The sequence below is a fragment of the Alosa pseudoharengus genome, unplaced genomic scaffold (assembly GCF_046254945.1).
Source record: "Alosa pseudoharengus isolate Yale_2024_CS ecotype anadromous, Long Island Sound unplaced genomic scaffold, YU_APseudo_1.1 YU_APseudo_1.1_scf_18, whole genome shotgun sequence".
Classification (NCBI taxonomy): domain Eukaryota; kingdom Metazoa; phylum Chordata; class Actinopteri; order Clupeiformes; family Clupeidae; genus Alosa; species Alosa pseudoharengus.
Genome location: NW_027468650.1, coordinates 20443853 through 20462378, shown reverse-complemented (window position 1 = coordinate 20462378; position 18526 = coordinate 20443853). Strand labels below are relative to the sequence as shown.

Below are 18526 nucleotides of genomic sequence, written 5' to 3'. Positions count from 1 at the left end.
TTGATTTTAAGATGTGTTAATGACCAGTAGGGTGCATCAAATTTGAATGGGAAATTTTAATTTCAAAATATAAATTTGGCTGGCATTGCATTTTGTTCCAATTAACATAAAAATGACTTTTGCACAGTTTTGAGTAATTCCATTGAGATTTAGGGGTGCCACCTAACACATGAACTTTGGTGAAATTTCGAAAAATGTGCAATTTTTAGTCTAATTGCCAAAAGTTGACCTGGAAATGTTGAGTACAGTGAACTTTTATACATTAATAAGTTCTATAGGGTTATCAAAGTAAAAGTTGTTTGTTTGCCCTTTGGGCAACTTGGGCATTTCTCAGAATTCAACTTTCAAGATTCTCCATTCATTTGTCCTATAGACAAAATGAATGGAGGTCAATGGGACATGTTCACGTGGCCTTACCCTGAATTCTGTGCAGCAGTGATGGATGTCGGACACACATATAAAATTGAATTGACTTTATTGTTAAACACAAAGGGCGATACTGACAAACTTAAAATAACAAACCCTCTCTAGTGGCTAACTCACTGACTAACAGGGCCTAATGGTAAGAGCTGACACTAACTAAACTCCGAACTTAACTGCTCAGTCTGTGCCAGAGTCTCTGCTCCACTGAGCAACATCACCAGGGAGAAAGAGAGAGGGAATGGAACCTGAACTCTGAACCTAGCCAGTGTGTCTCCCCCCAGTTATGTCTCCCCCACCCACCACCCAAGAGTAACCGTCCTATTCAGCCTACACAGACACACACACACACACACACAGACACACACACACACACACACAGACACAAAGACACACACACAGACACACGCACACACACACGCACACACACACACACACACACACACACACACACACACAGACATACACACACACACACACACACACACATGTTCTCCACAGCCAAAGAGATAAATAGAGAGAGAGAGAGAGAATAAGGGATACAATGGAGAGAAGTAAGACACACCCAGAGAAAGCGGATGAAAAAAGGAGAGACAGGGCCAGATGTATGTTTTTGTGCCCACATCAGGCATATTTCATTTGCAAAGTGCACGTAAAAGCATGGCGAGGTATGTACAAACAGGCCACACTGAGGAAAAAGCGTAGACTGCCTGTCGTGGGAGCTGCAAATGGCTATTTGCGCTTTTCCGTGTCATGCATATGCATTCATAGGAGGGTCAGGGGAAAGTGGGAGTATCGCGCAAACACAGGAGACGACAAGTGCTAATAGCATTGATTAGGTATTCCGCCATATGTATGAAAACAGCGCATGTCTGTTTTGCGGTGAAAAACTTGCGCCTGTTAAAAGCAGGTGTAATCAAAATCGCGGTTGAATGCGTCAATTAGAGAAACTTTTAGAGACAGCTGAATAAGTATTCAGAGCATCAGTTTTCTTCATTGTGCAATAAATAGTTCAAGTATTTTAAGTAGATTAGTAGAACTACTAGGCCTACTCTGTATGTCGCTACTCATCTGATCTTATTGTCATGTATGTTTTCTTTTTAATGTCGCAATTGGTTAACTATTCAACTGCGCTTGTGGTTCAGCTGTGGGCACGCAATTAGCTTTGCAGAGGGGGCGGGGAAACAACTACATATATGATAGTAATATGTAATAACACATCCAACACAGATCAAGATCACCTCAAACAGAAAGATCACCTCAGTTTTCTTGAGCTGTAGTATTGTTTACCTCAGATCTCCATGGCGACCATTGAGCACTGTTAACCACTTTATCCAACAAAAACAGATGTGCGGTGGCACCCCTAAATCATAATGTACTGGAAAAATATTTTGCATGTGTTGTTTCTACATATATTGGAACACTTTTAGCACCCAGCCATATCAAAATTCAAGAATTGTGTTTTTTGATGCACCCTTATGACCAGTGCGTGTAGGTTAATGATTTAAAAATACAGTGATGGCCAAAAGTGTTGGCACCCATGCTAAAGTTGACTGAAAAGAGAAATATAAAATCATCTTTTGGAAATTGATCTTAATGCCTTAAGTGAAAAATGAGGAAACAAATTTTCTTAGTGAATGAATAATGTATCATAAATAAATAAATGTTCTTCCTAAAAATACAGGGGTCATAAGAATTGACACCCCTATGTTAAATTCCCATAGAGACAGGCAGATTTTTATTTTTAAAGGCCAGTTATTTCATGGATCCAGAATACTGTGCATCCTGATAAAGTTCCCTTGGCATTTGGAATTAAAATAGCCCCACATCATCACATACCCTTCACCATACCTAGATATTGGCATGGGTGTTATTTCAGTTAGCCTATTAGCTGGTTTGATGCTCATTGAGCTCAAAAAGGTTAGATATTTCCTCATTTTTCACTTAAGGCATTAAGATCAATTTCCAAAAGATGATTTTATATTCCTCTTTTCAGTCAACTTTAGCATGGGTGCCAACACTTTTGGCCATCACTGTAGGTTTTCTTTGAGAAGTTGTGGTCAAGATGTGGGCAAGGACACAGAATCAATAGATTCTGTACTTCCTCTGAGAGTGGGTGTCAATTTAGTTCAGAAAATACCCCAGACAGAAAGTACTCAAAGGTCATGATTAAATTACTTGAAAGTGAAAAACTAGACATGCATGCACGGGCAACTAAACATGTTACTTGTAATCTGTAACGGTACTCAGGAAAGGCTTTCTGCTATTTATCCAACTCTCAAGATGACGCCAAATTACAGACATGGATATAGTTTTATGACATGTCCTTTCCTATTTGGCAAATACAAAGGGGTGTGTGGGTTGCATTTTGAATAGACATCAAAAGAAGTTATTCCAGACGTAAAAATTGGAGAGACACTGTAAATGCCAATCCTGAAATAGACACGGAATCACAATGTGCAAACCCTCACAGAGGAATAGATTTCTTATAGCAAGAGGACAATAACAGAGTATTGCAAGCAAGTACTAGTTTGCCTTGCAAGTTTTATGGACGGGGAAGAGCTTTAGCCAGCTTACCCACATCTTTACAACATGTTGTTTTCAGTCGTCGTCTGTCCAGCTGGAAAGGCACACCACCACTGAATGACAGTTCCTAGCTGATTTAAGAGTCGGCAGACACACGCTTACGGGTGTCTGTGTACGTGGGCCAGCAGGAAAGCTAGGAATTAAATAGGTCTCAATGTTTCATTACAGACATGATTTCATATCCAGGTTCACACTGGTATAATTATATCATTCGCACATTTAGAAATTATGCATGGCCCTTCAAGGCCACCGTACAGACACTCAGAGACAGACAGGGAAAGACAGAGAGTGTGTATGTGTTTACAGAGGAGCAGTGGAACTCCAGTGGAACGGTGGGAAAGCTGGATGTTCTAATTGTCTTATCAAACTCACAAGACAGGACGCATGTCTCCAACCTCTGATTGCCAGATATCTGCAGTGCAGCATCACTCCTTTTATTGACTAAGTAAGAAGCAGAAGAGCTCCTTTAATATGATCTGTTTCTAGAGAAGAAGCCTTTCTCTGTAATCCGCCATCCCGCTAACTCTAACAATTAGTGTTGGTTAAATAACACAGACTTCTTAGCAGAGATGCCACCCGGTCTATAATGAGCCTGGCTTGTAATGCAGAAACACCCTTGCTTAGTGGACATCAAAGAAAACACAAATCAAAATCCCTCAGGAGCTGCTAACTGAGAACATGCCTTTGTGCAAGGTAATATTATTCCCGAGATGACTTCCAACCAAACCTTGCAACAAAAACTACTGTAATACTGTAAGTATGTGTAGGTTTATTTTCAGGTTTAATGTCCAGCTTGTCTAAAGTGAGAGAATAACACAATACACTATACATCTCTGTAAACCTCAAAGTGTCTTTAGAGAGCAATCCTGTCCTTGCTGCACTCTACTTAATTTTCAACTGACACAAAAGTAGCAGTAGAAAACAGTCACTAAACTGAATTTTTTTATTTTCTCATCCTTGAAGTGTAAGCGTGATAAGGGCTGGAAAAAAAAAATATGTGAACAAACAATACAAGAAAGATAGCTAGACAAAAGCTGGACAAACAACAAATGGGTTTAGAGATGGATAGAGAATGGGAGAGAGTATGAGTGAGTGAAAGACCATCTTACCTTAGTGTGCTTACTGCTGTGGGGCTACCACTGACATCGTAGTGTTGAGCCAGGACACTGTAGAGAAATAGCAGTAGTGCAAGGAGAGGAGAGCAAGAGAGACAGACAGAGGGACAGAGGGAGGGAGAGAGGTAGAAAAGCGAGTGAGAAGACTGTGTGAGATTTTCGTTCAGGCAGAGGCTCTGTGCGGCTCACACAGCAGACTGATGGCTCAATCCTTCCTCCTCTGGATTATGTTTCCTCCACTCAGACTTCTGACACGAGGCCATGTGACCAGGGGGACAGCTCAATAATGACTCAGCTCTGACACACACGCCCACATGAACACACACACACACACACACACACACACACACACACACACACACACACACACACACTCACACACACAGGTGTGGAAGATTTTTCATTTTGGAATGGAGTTGATTCAATGCCTTTTTTAAAAATCCAAATTGGCGAGACTATCTTGGCTTAAATGAGTCAACCTAACCACCTCACCTTTGAAAGCCACAAACTGTGGAGGAGGAAGTTATCAGCAACTCCGCGCACGCAACATCACATCCCGACCTCAACTCAGATTATGTGACTTGATAGATAGATACTTTATTGATCCCTAGGGGAAATTCAAGATGAACTTGATGTCCCTACTCTTACAGTACATTGAAGGTGGAGAGTTGCAGATCAACTGTCTTACACTCAGCCTGCCCCTAGAGGGTAAAGGGAACACTGCCCTCTATGCCATTCTTGCTCAAAGACTGATGTGGCAAAGGAGGTTAACCACAGGATAACATTGCTATATCACATACAATGCTTAAATCACATTTACTACTAGAAAATACTACTGCTCTAGTCAAGGGCTATCTTCTCTGGCCTTAGACTGAGGAAACTCTTAACCTAAAGCACTCTCTGATCTCTGATCACAAACAATTACCGTCAATGACTAAGACAACACAGGAGTGGCTTAGGGACGCCGGAGTGACTTGAAAGAACCAGACTAATTAACCCTTAGAACCCTAAGCTGTTTTTAGGGCATTTTCACTACCTTTATTCATAAGGATTTATTCTGGTCATTGTAAGTGCCACACACATATATTCTATATTGTTTTTTTCAGGAGAGTTTAGGCTATTCAGATCTGCCATCATTTCATGTATTAATACTAGCATTGATTTTATTTAGATTTTTAAAGAATTAAAATATAAAAAGTGTATTATAAAAATTCTTATATTTCGACATGTATCTCACCACAGCAAGCTCACAGCTCTACATGCATTTCATGTGTGTGTAGGGCAGACTGTCCTGAATCGGGCAATATAATTGCCATGTTGGAGGGATACTCTGGGGCTGAGCAATTTACAGAAATATTTGCTGTGTGATTTACGGAAATAAATGCCATTTTTTATTTAGTAATGAAAAATGACCTTTCTGCGCTCCATATCTGTGACACGAACTGATCTGACCTGACTTGACCCGAGGTTGCGTGTTAGCCTGCGTGCCTGTGTGTATGCAGTCATAATAATTCTCAACTCTTTACTGCATTGCCATGAACAAAGTAAAGGCAAAAAAGGTGTTGCATCCCAACAAATTGGGATGCAATGTGAGCCTTGAATTGGATGCCATGCAGGAATTTGCTAGGATCTCAAAACCGGAATATGAACATGCTTTGCCATAGAGAAACACATGATAGCATTGGATTATAAACATGCTTTGCCACAAGAACAGACAAAAACGTGGGGTAAGTCCAGCTATATGAAGTTATTATTTTGCTGTCACTTCGTCTGTTTTATAACCCAGAAGGATGTACTTGGTATCAAATGATAGCTCTGAGTCTCCTCTTTCATCTGACATGCGTGGCATATCTATGCGATCACGGGTCCGCGAGTAATTCAAACGAGAGTAATGAGTGTGCAGCGTTTGTGTACATGATGTTATTATTTTGCAGTCACTTCGTGTGATTTTATAAGCCAGAAGGATCGATAAACGTGGTACCAATGGATAGCCCTGTGCCCCCTCTTTCATCTGATATGCTTGCCATATCTATGCGATCACGGGTTCGCGAGTAATTCAAACTAGAGTAATGTGTGTGCAGGTGAATGCAGAGAAGTATAGACTGTAAATATGATGCAATTTGATTTAATTTCATGATTTTTTTTAATTTTCATACTTGATCGTACAGACAAGTGTGTAGTCTCGTTGGAAAGCCCCACTTCTGCTCTGTCGTGCAATAAAGGTTTCATCTCGCTGCGATGAACCGTTCTGGAGCAATGTAACAGAGAAGAAAGGGTGTGTTTTTTGACGCACTTTGCGTCAATCGGGTTCTAAGGGTTAAGCCAGAGACTTTCTAATAAGGAGACACAGCACTCAAAAAATCCTCCACAGAAATGCATGGGGTTAGTTTGTAATGCCTATATGGCCGTTGTCTACACATATCCCACCCCTTCCTCGGCAAAACGTCGACATGTGAATACATTGAGCCAATCATGTGGTGTGATGAGAATACATTGAGACAATCATATGGTGTGTTGTGAAGACATCGTGCCAATCATCTGTTGTGAACTCGCCGCTGGAGCAAGATTGGTGTCGTGAAGCCTTGCGCACGCGCATTTCTGCTGAATAGGATGCCCGATGAGTGCCCAAAAAGCGTTGCAATATGGCCGCCGAGTGAAGGGACTTGCCTAAAAGGACTTTGATTAAGCCCAATTGAACTTTGGAGAGACCTAAACATTTGTCCACTGATGGTCCCTATCAAACTTGACAAAGTTTAAGAGGATTTGCAGAGAAGAACGGCAGAAAATCCCCAAATCCAGGTGTCCAAGTCCAAGCTTTATGTATTAATCACTGCCCAAGGGGGCGGGGCCACAACTAATTACTGAAAATGGTTGGAATGATTATATCAAGGTAATACTTTATTTTTTTTCCTCACAAAACACAAACATATTAAAGGCCCCTATACCCCTACCATTAGCATATTGCCAGCTAGCATCATGTTTAAAAGTGACTAAGATTTCCGTTAATTTTCCTATCATGCAGCACCTGAAAATAGTCCCCGTAGGCTAACTTCCAGCAACAATACAAGGTTGAGCTGCAGCAGACGAATTGGTTAATGGATTATTACGCCTGAATGAAAGTATAGTTCCACGCCAAATCAGCCTAGAAAATCGCCACATTTCATTTTCCTTTGGTCTTTGGCCTTTGGACATTTTCTAACTTGAGAGGAGACAAGTTTTAAATAGGAAAATTACCGGAAATCTTAGTCACTTTTAAACATGCTGCTAGCAAGCGAGATGCTAATGGTCTAATCTGATTCAATGATCTATGCTAGGCTGGAGCTAAAAGTGGCATCACAAGACTCAGAGAACGGTTGGATGAACTGGAGAAAGGTAAAAATCCATTGTTTAACTCAAGGTGAGGTGGAAACTGAGTGTAAAAACCATGCTTTACTAAAACCTAGCATAGCCTTCACGCATTTGCACTTGTCTATTATTTGAACTCATTGGCAAAGTGAAACTAACTTCACCAAGGTGTCAGTCAACGACAAGACAGTTATAATCAGTTACTTTCACTATTGACTGACAATGGGTTACCATCGAAAACATAGCCTGAAAAAAGAAACACTTACCCAAATATTGCTGAAATGACTGAACAAAACAACATTTATCCTGCAGAGGAGTTGCTTATATCTTGTGACAGTGCGTCTTCAGCTGTGCTCCATACGTGTCTCTCGCCTCTCCCCTAATCACTTTTAACCGTCATTACCAATTTGCAAATGATGGTGAATAACTATTCATCATAAGATGTACAGTATTTTGTAATATCTTTATTCTAATTATGTTTCCCATTGTAATCATGCAATTTGTAATGTTTTGCATGGACGTGCGCTGGTGTGCGTTCATGAATGATAGAAGGATGGTGCGTGCACGTGCCAATATGACTGTTGACAATGCGCTCTTAAAATAACATATAAACAACTCGCCATAGACTTCTGACCAGGTGTACAATAGCGATTTTTAGACAATGCGCCAGGCCACTCCCTAGGTTGTTAATTGCCACAAATGCCATACCAAATTAAACTTTGCGCGGGTGGAAAACGAGTTTTATGCCATGCGCCAGTGTGCAAAATACAGCCCTAAGTGGTGGACCATGTCAGTTTAGTTTATTAACGTCAAAAACATTTGACACCTTTTCAAAATACTATTACCGTTGGGCATCAGCAATATTGTCAGTGAATATTAGTCTTGCAGTACCTACAGGATTACTGTACCGAAAATTAACTGAGCTGTGACATAAAAACCGAGGTACACACACAGAACTGTGATTTTTGTGTACTGTTAACCGTACCCCTAATTTAAATTGCAAATGCAACATAAACTGTGAAAAAACTGTGAGATCTGAAACCTTTCTGTGAATAGAATCCAGCTCAAACAAATCTGAATACTAGCCAGATGGAAAAGAGACACTGTTCTGAATACTAGCCTAGAGTTCTGAATAGGCTACTAGCCTCAGGAAAAACCCATCACCTCCTTTAAATGAATAGTATTATGTTAATAAATAGGTTGAATTAATCTTCCTAAGAAACATTCATTTGACTGGGACTAACCCTAAATGAGTGCTTGTCTCAACTGCAGATTTTTGTCAGTATATGAAACATACTATAGCTGATTACAATAAATCCTAATGTGACACAACTACGAGCATGTTGCACGCGCACAACTGTCCATAAAAGGATGGAGAAACATCTTCACCCAACAACTGCCCATCCAATTAAATATCAGCAACATGAGTTTTTTTTTTTATAGTATAAAAATAAAAATAGTATATTTTTTTGCCTTTATTTTTGATAGGACAGTGAGAGAATAGGAAATGACTGGAAGAGCGAGACGGGGTGGTATTGGGAAATGACCCGGGTCAGACTTGAAACTGGGTCCCCGTGGGCACTTGGACCCATATATGGTATGGGCACTGTAACCAGCTGTGCCACAGCGCCCCCAACAAACGTGGGATTTTGACAGAAGTTTTTGTAGTTTAAGACTATGAAAATATGAGGCAGTAAGTCTCTCAGAAGCATATTTTGAAAACATCCTATAAAAATATTAGATTTTTTTGTGCCAAAATGCTATGATCTGATGTGTGAGCCTGGTAGCATTTCAACATCTGCATGAGAGTGAGTGTCTGCTCGTGAGCATGTGTCAGTGAGCTTAAAAAGCACAAACCAAGAAGTCACATGACGGCCACGGTCCGAAGTATGCCTGAGGTAAAAACCCACTATGCTATAACTGGCCATTGCTTCAAACCCTGAGGTATGTCTCTCTGCCAAAATTCCAGGAATAGAAGAGGTGCATAGTGAGCTGTGGTTGGCCATCAGAAACAGCATATTCACAACAGGTATACAGTTCCGGGTGAGAGCTCTTTGTGATCATACTGGCTTCTGGTTTCTATACATGTCTTTGGAGCCAATGAAAAATAAACAGCAAGGAATGAACCCAATAATGGGTGGCCTTCTATAATTTTGTTTCTGAGGGTCATTTGAGTAGGTATAAAATCGCCAAGTGATTTCAATCTATTAAAGATGTCCTGCTTAATTGGTGGTCAATCCAATGGTGGTCAAATCATTAAAATTATTAAAATGCAGGCAAAAATACTACAGTTGCTACACTTTGATAATGAGTACTCAACATTCTAACACTCAAGTTTTATACTGGAAACTGCATGGTTCTTTTCATTCCTTTTAGCAGTCCAATTGAGTCCAACTCAATTTCCCTAAAATTTCATGTCTTTGTTTGAGGTCAACCAGTTTGGAATCATAGTAAAAAAAATTGTACATGTGGTTTTCTGTGGAATTTTTGGTTACTGGTTGGAAATCATTTGAATTCAAACTGGACTGTTAAACTTAAAACACTAAGACATAATCCAGAAAAGGCCCCTATTGCCATACATTGGGATCCAAAGCCTGATATGGTGCATTGATTCTACTGTAGACAGAAGTATTTAAAAAGGATTTTCATTGTGCTCTGCTCCCGTCTGTTCAGAGGAATCTGAAAACATACAGTTATTATATAACAAAACAAAACAACTTCATGGTGGTGTAGACTATTCCACTATGTCATTCCATTATGTGGATCAGTATGTGATATGAAACATGGACATTTCTGTAGGCTGTATGTGTCTCACTATCTAAGATACTCTGCTGGCCTATCAGGGCCTTAACAAACACCCAGGTCTCCAGGGGGACTTAGCAGCGATGCGTATTAATATCTTGGCTACTTCTCTCCTCAGAAAGCCACTAAGCGGGACTCATGCTGGGATCCCTTGTCTAGCAAATACTGCCACAGCTCCAACTGGAGCGTTTCACGCACTGGTGTCCAAGCTTCACAGGACCCTGCCACTTGGCGAGTCTGATGATGTCTGGCACACCCTTGCTAAGATATGCACCTACTGTGATTGGAGTTTCTCCAGAGCCACAAGTGGCCCACAAGAATTGTCTCTTTCTGTCTTCAATTAGCCCATTTCATTTCCTCATTTCACTTCATTATCGTCTTTCTCCTGTGCCTGTTAAATTATCAGTTCAGCTGGAAGTTTGGGGCTGGCCGTTTGCTGAGTCACTCTATCTCAGCATGCTGAATAGCAGCTGCCAGTGGGAGCTGAGGTATGACAAGAGGACATTAGGGCACACCGGGGCAGCCGTGGCCTACTGGTTAGCGCTTCGGACTTGTAACCGGAGGGTTGCCGGTTTCTAACCCCGACCAGTAGGCACGGCTGAAGTGCCCTTGAGCAAGGCACCTAACCCCTCACTGCTCCCCGAGTGCCGCTGTTGTTGCAGGCAGCTCACTGCGCCGGGATTAGTGTGTGCTTCACCTCACTGTGTGTTCACTGTGTGCTGAGTGTGTTTCACTAATTCACGGATTGGGATAATTGCAGAGACCAAATTTCCCTCACGGGATCAAAAGAGTATATATACTTATACTTACTTATACACTGCATCTGTTGGGGGGGATCTGTGCCCTCCAGAAATAAAAAGATGACCATCATGCCAACCTGCCCAGCTGAAGAGCATTGACGACAGAAGATTCAACATGTAGGCCTCCTTAAGAAAGCTGCAAAGTGAAGATCAAGCCATCTTCAGAGTGCTTGGTTCAAACGATTCTCTTTGTGTACAGACAAGAAAATAAGGAAGGAAATCCACAAGCCGATGAAATTGACAATTGTACAACAGCAAGAATGGTCTGCTGCAATGAATTGACCGTCTGTTCATTCATACCCATAGGTATGCAGCCATATCCTGTTTGGTCCAGCCTGCATGTGCTCCCATGCCTCTCATCAAAGCCAGAGACTCACCGCCAAAAACAAACCATTCACATTCCCATGGGCTATACATGGGGTCAGAGTGAATGTGCATGCTTCATATATTAAACTAGCAGAGATGTGATACAGAAGAGTCACTTGACTCAGTAGGATACTGCCCTTCACCTGTATTCATTTAAAAAATGTAAACAGCCCTCAGGATGTTAGAGGGTTGTTTAGGTAAAAAGAGTGTAAAGTAATACCAACAAGGCCTACAATAATGAAATTATCATTGCATCTCACCTACATCCACAATTATAACCATGAGGAGGTGCTAACAACAAGTTGTGTAAAAGGTAAGTTGCATACATAACTAGGCCTACAGCTGGGGCCTTCTCAGGTTTCTAAACAGAGGGTTGGTGACATTTCTCACAACCCAGCATGTTTTACTTGGAGCTATAACCCGAGGATGTGTAACATGACGACACCAACTAGGCCAAACACTGAGAGGGGAAGAGAGCTGAGAAAGGACCAATAGCACCCAGAGTCTCCATAAAACACAAAACAATAGACCTGAAATCTCAAACTTCCATCAAGAAAGCACTGGGCTGGCAAGATATTTGCAGGGAAATGGAGCGGTATGGGTGCCAACCGAGTGGAAATGGGACCTCTGGGAGCAAAAAGTGTTTAGGGCTTCGGCATTCAGTCTAATCTCTCACTGTGGGTACGTTTTATGGCCACCTTACACCAAACAACTTTGACAAGATTTACTCAAAAGACTCTAATCTTTCAAAAATCTTTCCCGAATCTTGTCAAAGTTGTTTGGTGTAAGGAGGCCATTGGGTGCTATTAATTGAAATTCAAACATTGAAATAGAGAATAAGTTGAAAATGAGCAAATGAATTGTAGAAAACAAGTTCAAATATTACCTTAATCTGCTGAGAGAGACAGTTTTTGAGTGCATGACCTCAAGGTCTCAACTCTTGTATATGAACAAATATGTATGTGTGTTCAGGGCTACATCAAAGAACTCAAATGAAAAGAGCTATCTTTGTTCAAATCAAATTCTGCATTAAACGATCACCTTTCATAATCTACAAAACATGGCATGGCTGTTTTTCCCCTCTAATCCCAACACAAAGAAATGAATGTGCCGCCAACTTGGCTTTCCTCTCTACGAGTTTACAAAAGACATTATCAAACAGACCACAATGCAGACATTTCCTACAAATATTGTAAAGAAAACAGTCACCAAGAATAACGTGGATATTACAAAGCCACAAAATGTATGACTTCTTCGACCGTATTGCTTTTCAATCTCACCTCTACTTTTCAGGGGAGGAAAAAATGCATGTCCATGATCTGTTATTCACTACATTGATTGCATGGGTCAGCCTTAAAATTGGTCTAGTGCAACAATAGGAGCTAATAGAACTGAGCCCAGATCTCAGCTACAGACGTGCTCTGGATCCATGCTTGGCAAACAAAGGCCATGCTCTAACACTCCTCCCTATTAAAAACAATGGGAACAATGGTATGGAGACGTGGGAAGCCGAGACGAAACATAATAACATAATAATAATAATAGTTCCTTTCATGAATGTAATGTCATAATTCTGTTGGGTTTGTATCATAAAGCATTTCCACAAAGCATAAACCTATTGTAAAGCGTGGGGAACAGAAATATTTAAAATATATATATATTTTATCATGCTTAATAAACATACCATACCACATCCCTTCATGAGGTATTTTACCTACAGGAAAAGGCCTGGCCAAGCTGATAAAGAACTAAAGTAAGTGATGTGTAAAGATATAGAGTAAAGGAAAAAAAGCAAAAGGAAATGCTGATGAAACACTCAACAGACGGAAATAATGCGTGTGATGTGTCACAACACTTCATAACACCCACTTCCACTTTATTGAGATATTGCTGAGAAGTGAGCCAGCCGAGACAAGCTCACTTCTCAGCAACACATACCAGATTTGAACTGAAGATCAAAACTGAAGATTGAAGCATGAAGGAGAGTGACAATCTTTAGGATTTCTATCCTTGTCTACACCTGCTATAGACATGCTTGGAGTGAACTTAGTAATGTAAAGTAACTAAAGTACTCTCTGTGGGATCTCCAATGCCAAAATTCACATGACTGCAAATATTATCTGTATGGTATCAAAACCCTAAACAATTGACAGCAAATTGATTAGACTTTTTCACAGTTCTTCATTTTGTGAAGAACAGTCCAGTGAGTGGCGCCCTTAACATGTTGACATACAAGCTCTAAGTGTTTTGCAGTGAACCCTAACATGCTATATTACAGTATGGGAAAGAAATGTTGGCACATCTGAAATCTGGCAGTGGACCTTATGTACAAGAGAAGGTCCTGACTAAGGACCTTAACGGGTCATGAGTAAGTGGTGAACGCAGCTGTGCTGGTACTGGGTAACATGGAGAGAGTGAAATTCCAAGACAGTAAATTAGTCCAGCAACAGCAAGCTTTAGAACTTATGGAGTTGGACATACTCATGAGCAAAGGAAAATGGCTTCAAACTTCACTGCAAATAGGCATGTGAAATCAGCTGAGTGAAGGAAATGCAACCCAATGCAAAGCAGGATAGCCAATTGGAGTTGTAGCATAACCACAATTTCAAGAGAAATCTTGTGCAATTAATTGGGTGTTCATCTGTGTTTGCAACTCAATTGGATGTTAACTTGGCTTATGTTATGGTCTGAAAACCCCACTGAGCAAGTTACATTTATTAGGCAACTACCGGTGTGTATGGAAGTATTTTTTATAGAAACAGCAGCCCACAGACTCTGTTAAGAATTCCCAATCCTGGGAAAACCCCATAATATTGGGCTAACCACTAAGACCAAACGATACTTTCGACAGATGCACGCATCATTTCAGGCACAGCTGTCAAACGGCACAAAGAGAAGAGCTCATCAGCACTACGGCAACACAGAATTGGCCTTAACTCAAGAGACTGAAAGTGATAATTGAAGTGAAAAGTGATGAGGATGGATGATACACAAACAATAGAAATTTTCTCTGAGCTCCAGACTGATTGTGCACACTCCTCCTCTATCCAGGCACGCTTGGACTCTCAACTAGACAAGCTAGTGGGGATATCTAGAGATCCAGTCTTCCAGATTATGGTGTCCATTTTATACTATAGGATTACACTATTTTTGTGGATCATTGATGCAGATAGCAGGTATCACTGGATTTAGGATGTGCAACCTACTCAACCAATGTACACCTGACACTCGAATCTGCAATAATTTTCCATGATGATTTCTAGTGTATTACATGACAAACTCTAATGAATATTCTTATTTGACTACTAGTTAAACACCCATGCATTTATGGAGACCATGTGTTTCCAACTTTTGCTATTTCTGGGCACATCTTCAAGACACTTGCAGATATGAACAGGCCACACTGAAAACACTATAAAAAAATTACAACATTGTGGCAAGCCAAACAAGTGCGGGTTCATGGAAAGAGTAATATACCAAAATAACTACTTGATTATTGTTCAGAATTAATCAGTTATTATTAAGGCTTGCAGCACCATAAACGTGTTACATAAGACCAAACCAAATTCACAAAGACAGCAGATGTGCAAATGTGCGCAAAATAATTTGTCTGAAAGAGGACTGACTTCCTCACCCCATCCTGTCATATGGCCTGACAGATTTAGTATGAGCTAAGCACATAGCACAAACTGATCAACAGGTCGAGTCTGTGCAAAGCACTGAACTGGAGCCTTTGCTCAAGTTGGATGGGTTATTAACATGATAGGCCTTCTATGGACTGCAATTTTGTCATCACTTCAACTGGATTCACCAGTTGTAGACCTGTCTTTACATTAATTGTTTAATTTCATAAGGATAATAAACAGTATGCCTACAGATAATTATTGTTCTTGATTTATACACACAAGTGATACGCCTACACTTACCAGGAAAATAACCCCCTGGAACAATTAATGTGGAAACTCAAATATGATTTCCCAGGTCTGACAACAGCCAGCAGGGCATTAGTCTCAGATGCAAAACCATCTCAGATTTTGCTCAAGAAGTTGTGGACACTGTCCACATAGCCTACTCCAGCTGCAGCAATTGACTGCAGTGTAAATCAGGTGGCCAATTGTAGCCAAACATGTGAGTTGGATTTATAAATGCCATCTTTTCAATTATCTTTCATTTTTCCCAATATGTTATATTGTTATGCTATGAATTCTTATTAAGTTGGGCCTGACTGTTTTGGGAATGAATGGAGCTCTGCTTCCCCATGCTTCATCAGCTATTAAACCACACCCCCAATTGATGCATCACTGCTAGCTCAACTTAGCTCAGATTTATTATGGTAGGAGTAGGCTAAGAAAAATGACAGTTTTACATCTTAATTATAAACATAATACTGATATGAACAGAGGCATTACGGCAGATAAAATTATGTCATGGCTCCTGTGACTCCACAAACTGCAAGCAGTAGACTAGGCTAGGATGCTACCGAAGAAGACTACTGACTATGAGAGAACGTGGCCAGCTAGTTAGCGATTATCATTAGCCAACTTTAGCTATTTATCGGTGACTAACATTGAGAAAATGTGAACACGACACATACTAACATAAAGTGCTCGCAAGTCAGTTAGAACGACAAACTCCCACGAATTATACATTGCATGTCCTGTGGACAAAACGGAGATCCTATATCACTTTCCAACAAGCTGTCATTTCATTTCGACCAGTCATTTTCACCGGATTCATCCAACACGTTTATCATCTTATTTCCTTCCAGATTTAGGATGTCAAGTGACTTTTTTCTAACGCTACATAGGCAACATCAATCAACTTTAACCAAGACAAATAGGGATAACGTTAACTTGGCCCCGGTCGCCTGCACCACCGCACAAGATTATTAACGTTATGTCGGGTGTAAAGTCTCTCGGCAAGCAGCGTGTATTAATTTGGCAACATTATTAACTACTTTCAGCGTAAGATACAATGTTTCTTTTGCTGATTAACTGAATCATAAAGTAACAATTGTCATGGGTAACATTACCTCATATTGTGCGTGCCCCCTCCCGCTTTACAACCGTACTCATCAAATCCATCGTGCGCGTGCGTGAGAGTGAGATACATATTTCGGAGTGTCTCCAGAGAATTCCCAGTGTTTGATTCAACATGTAGGCTAGCCTATGGTCCAACATTGACAGCGTCGCAGTGTCATAAGAGGTTAGCTTTATTCAATTACGTTGGGCCATTATAATTTCTCAAATGCCATGTCTCTTCAAAGTAAAACTGTTCAAATAAAACGCCCCCAAGTCAAACAGGCTTAGCCTGATACGGCTACGGGTTTCTGATAGCCTATTTGTGCCATGTCCTAGGCCTAATTTTATGATTTTGTTTAACCTTGATGATAGGCAAATTGATATTAATATTGGTAATCTGTGATGGGTTTTAAAATAGCCTATTGTCTGTATAAATTACATCTTTAATATGCTGTGTTTATTTGACTTCTGTTTAAGATGAAGACAATTTCACATGCAAACTAAATAGTCTATCATTATCAAATTGCATGGTTGAATTTAAACAGTAGGGGTCGCACTTAGCCTATTGTATAAACGGCTCTGATATTGACCGTACAGGCCTATATTAGTCAGGGCCATGACTTCAAAATTCTGTAACCCTGTTGGCATTTTGAGGAAAAGTTGTCATACATGATATTTTGAAAGTTCAGTCGCAAGCCATTGAAAATAATGGGTTTCATAGATAGATAGATACTTTATTGATCCCCTAGGGGAAATTCAAGGGCAGTTCAAATATGCATAGCACAGCGGCGCTGCGCATACAATGTGAACCTGGCTTAAGCCTGTGCATTTTCACAACCACTTTTACAATGACAACTGTTACTCATGACGCCCCCACATGCACACAGCCCATTTGGATATTTCTTGCCTTTGCCTGCAGTCCATAATGCTCTGGCAAGCACACACCTTTGCACACCCCCACACCTCACTACTTACCTCAGCAATTGGTGAACATGCACAATCATAGGTACTCCAAATGATTGCAAACGGCTACAGTTAATTCACCATACCTTCCACAATAATTCTACCCACGGTAGTGGCTCCTCATTGCGCTCCTATTCTGAGACAGGAAATAATGAAACACACCACATTGAAGCATGCCATCCACCCAGTTCCTGCACAAGACACACTGAGGGTGTTTTACAGCTTTATTGTGGCAGAATATGGCAGCATCAAAGAATGCCAGCAGGAGTCTCTATGCCCCTCTCATGCTCCAGCAACCAAATAATTTCTACCAACCTAAAATGTGGACCTCACCCTTTAGCAGTCATTGAGCTGCCTGCCTTCTGTCCAAAAGTCAGGACCAGCTGTGGCTACACACTTTATGCTTGGAGAGAACCGTTTTCTGTTTCGGGTCAAGCAGAGGGCCATAAACTGTCAAAGCCCACTGACTTATGGAGGCTATCATTTCAGCATAAAAGGCATCAGGCTACAGGCCTGCAGCATCTTGGATTGAACATCTGTCTAAGTGCAAGCTGGGCTTTCTGTGATACCTTTGCCCACATTTATAGCCCGCATTGGTAGCCTGATTTGTGCTTTCAACTTCACACATGTGACTGGCACCCAGCATGTGTGTGTCACATCTTGTCTCAGACTCTACTATAATGTCAAGTGTGCTCAATGTGGGCTACGGGAGCCTGTCAGCTCACACTGACCACTCTGTGTTGTCGGCCTCAAGCCAGCACGTGTCTACCATGTTGCTGCTGCAGTTCTAGGTCAGACGTGCCTAAGACAGCCTAAGAGCTCGCCAGGACCCTGCCTGTTTTGTGTTGTTGGCACTCAGCAAGTAATCTAGACTCTAGAAAAATGTCAGTGTTCAAATTCTGCTTGTGTTCATGACTCTGATGGCAGTTTAGTAGGCTACAAGACATGGTTGTCCGTTATCGCCATTGAGGCCCAGTAGGCTATATGTGTTGCCACTGGTTAACATAAAGTGAACTCACCTAAAATATATTTAACTTTATGAATATATTGGTTCAGTTCATCACATGATTTGATAACGTCTCATGTTCTCCTTTATTAAAGAACTAGA

General features: G+C 40.8%; 1 protein-coding gene across 2 annotated transcripts in view; it reads right to left on the bottom strand.

Moving 5' to 3' along the window:
- slc4a2b (solute carrier family 4 member 2b) overlaps positions 1-16512 on the bottom strand; it is a 50907-nt gene extending 34395 nt beyond the window's left edge. The window contains exons 1-3 of one of the 2 annotated variants that reach the window (XM_076290491.1): positions 16467-16505; positions 4116-4172; positions 2998-3139 (exon numbers count right to left, since the gene is read on the bottom strand). The gene's annotated coding sequence lies outside the window, so the exon portion shown is untranslated. Of the gene's footprint in view, positions 1-2997; positions 3140-4115; positions 4173-16466 lie in introns of both variants that reach the window. The other variant, XM_076290490.1, reaches the window with a different exon arrangement.
- Between the last annotated feature and the right edge of the window lie 2014 nt (positions 16513-18526).